Genomic DNA, 3,388 nt, shown 5'->3' on the forward strand with positions numbered 1-3,388 from the left:
ATAGGTTAGTATCAAGGTATTCGGGTCAATTAAATACTTCCTCTTTTTAACAATGATTTGGGAAAAGAGGATAAAACTTATAACTCTATGGCTCCCAGCACCCACACCTCTCACAATGACCACAAACAGCCAAAATGTTGAATCAAGCAGCATTTCTCTCTGGCTTTGTAACAGATTACTGATTCACTCTAAAAACAGCCCTGGGGGCATCTGATTTAAATTAATAGCTTTAGAATATAAACAGTTCATCACGCTATCTGCCTGAACATGTACCTGGGCTTAGTCATTGGGCATGAATCTATGCCAAAGTTCTGCTACAATTTTTATACCCCTCTGCCTATGGCGTCATACACCACATGCAATGGCACAAGCTCCAGATTCACAAAATGGATCTCTTCTGTGTACCCCATGCCTCCAAACCTAGCTACAGACCACTCTTGCCTGCTCACTGTGACAGAGCACCTTTGGTTCCTGTCACTTTAAGGGCTGGAGCAGGGACCTGCCAGGTGGCTGATTGTGGTGGCCATTTTTTAACTTAGGCCAGAAAGGCAGCAGTACAGGTTGAGCAGCCAAGGAGGCAAAATCAGGCTGAGCTGCTCCTGGAACACCTTGGAGGTAAGGGTAGGAGCTATTGGTGATGGTTTGGAGGCTCCTGGTCCTGGGTATGACTTGAAACTGCACCCTGCCAGGGAAAAGTGGGGCCTGGTGGGGCTTCTATTGGCATGGGAGCCCAAGAAAATACCAGGCCAGTTACCTGCTCAGTGAAAGGTGGGTGGGGTTGCCTCAAAACCTCAGCCCCCACTGTGTGGAGAATATACAAACTGTGGGGTCATGCACACTGAAGGAAAGGCACCTGAGCCCTTAGGGGTGTAAGACCCCAAGCCCATGAAGGGGGGCAGAGTTAGCCCCAGTGAGGGGGCAGTGTGGAGCCCCAGTGATGGGGTGGTATGGAGCCCTAGAGAGGGGGAAGCATGGAGCCCAGGAGGGGCCTAAAGGTGAAACCAAAGACGAATGAAGAGTGGCCCCAAGAAGAGGCAGAAATAGTTGAGTGCCCAGGAAGGGTCTGGTGGCAACATTCAACCTAAGATTAGGCATGGACCATCACTTGTGAGCCAGACTGCAAGAGCCACTCAGAGGGCTGTGGGGTTGATTGCCCAGAGTGACTGTTATTGAGCCGATGGCCTGAAGGCCACTCTTGGGGAGCTGGGCAGAGTCAAAGAGGCCTAGAAGAGGGGCAGAATGAAAGAGGCCCTGTAAAAGGAGGCAGAGTGAGTGAGGCCCAGTGAGAAGGGGAAGTATGACTGAGTGAATGGAAAAGACCCAACATGGGGCAGAATTTGGCCCAGTTTCTGGCCAGAGCATTTATAAACATGGATGTTATCTGTGAGGCATGGGGCACAGTGTAGGAAAGATTTGGAGCTGTGGATATTACCCCTAGACATCAGGCGTTCAAAATGGGAAGCCTCTCATCTTTATTATTTAACAAGGCATGACAGGTGAGCTAGGCAGGCATTTGCTAAGTCTGCATTGATTGCCTAGCCATCCTGTCTATGGAGACAGGAGGTGGGCTGGTGCTAGCACTGACCCTGGAAGCTTATGCTGTCACACTCACCTGCACCATATGTACATCCAGTAAAACATCCTCTGCAGGTTCAAGAGGTTGGGGAGCATTTGAGGGACCCTCTAATGGGTATTCTAAATCATATTCACAATCCCAACTTTCTGACTCCTCACGTCCAGGAGGAGGATCAGGTCTTGGAGGAGGGGCCCTCTAAATGGTCTTCTAAAGCATCATCATTAGGGTATCTCTTATTTTTTCTCAGCAGGCATTTAGCCTTCCCCACACTCCTCTTTAACCAGACCCTTACTTTTCACCCCGCAAATCACTTGTTGGTTAGCCCCCCATTCTTACCCCTGGGTTTATCATGGTTCCCCCTCTTATGATGCATGCCATAACTGTTGTCTGGGTTATACAGACTAGTTCCTCTGAATAAAATTCACACTTTTCCTCCCACAGTAATCATTATCTTACAAAGCACTCTGCACACCCTTTCTGAAATGTATACATCTGCCAGCACCACCCAAAATTCCCCCTTTTCTCACAATAATCATGATTTTTCAAGGCAAGATAGTTACCCACACCCTCCACCCCTCCCTTTTGTTTTTTACAATAATTATGATCTTTCAAGGCACAATGGTTACCCACCCCCACAAAAAAAATCCTTTCATTTTTTCATAGTAAACATGATCTTTCAAAAAAGTAGGAAGATCCTTCTTTTTAGCTAAAGTGTGTGAGCAATCAGTTTTGGATTTCTTATTCACGGGCCCCAAATCACCCATTTTTGGGGGTCTTTTTACATCTGGTTTTCTCAGAGGTAGGTGTTATGTTTTCCTCCAAGAAACCATGTCCTTCTGTTCTGTCCTGATGGTCTTCTGATCCTAGGGTGTTATGATCTGCAAGCTGAGCATTTCTTAAGAAGGCTTTGGGGTTTTTTTTTTACAATTTCTAGTAACAACTAAGTCTTATTGGCTTTCTTTACAACAAAACAAAATGGAACAGTGACAACAATATAAATGTACCAAAAACTATTTCTTAAATATACAGATTGTTTGAAAGAGTATTTATGATTATTTGAGCCCAAAATATTATTTAACTAGAACTATGAACAAAATTTTAACTTTTTTTAGAGTTTCAGAATGTGAATCAACAATTTGCTAAGTCTGCAGTTCACACTGTTTTAAAACTAACAATTATTTCCAAAAACATTTCCTGACTGTTTTAACTAAATATTGCATTCCTCATAAATGAGTAGTGATGTACTGTTGTGCTCACAAGCAAATCACTGACAAGCTTTGCATCGTTTCTGGGTTTAGCGGTAATCTGTCCTTGGACAAAAAGCACTACATCCACTCATGCTTGCAGAAGGTTCTAGTGGGGTGCATTGTGGCAATTTGTAATTTAGAGCAGTTATACCAGACTTGACAGACTTAGACAGATTACATGTATCCATCATTCTTCATTTTATTTGTCTGTTGACCAACCGTTCTCCAAGCTCCCCCCAAAAAAGCACCACCTTCTTAAATGTAATCAATGCTTCCAGTTTGCATTGTGGCCTAGCCAAATGATGAGGCTGGCAATGGCAGCCACATCCAGCATATTGAAAAATAGCGTCTTTGGCCACCTGTTGATATTCTGTCTGCAAGCGGTCATATGGACTAAGTGGTCAAGGTTATCCACCCCACCCTTGTTTTTATTGTAGTCACGGATGATTCATAGATTCATAGATTGTTAGGGGCTGGAAGGGATGTATCAGATCATTGGGTACACCCCCTCCCCACTCTAGACAGGAAGACAACTGGGTTCAAGTAACCCCAGTGAGGTGACTAT

This window comes from Gavialis gangeticus, unplaced genomic scaffold (genome assembly GCF_001723915.1).
Source record: "Gavialis gangeticus isolate Ggan-Ray unplaced genomic scaffold, GavGan_comp1, whole genome shotgun sequence".
In the NCBI taxonomy this organism is placed as follows: Eukaryota; Metazoa; Chordata; order Crocodylia; family Gavialidae; genus Gavialis; species Gavialis gangeticus.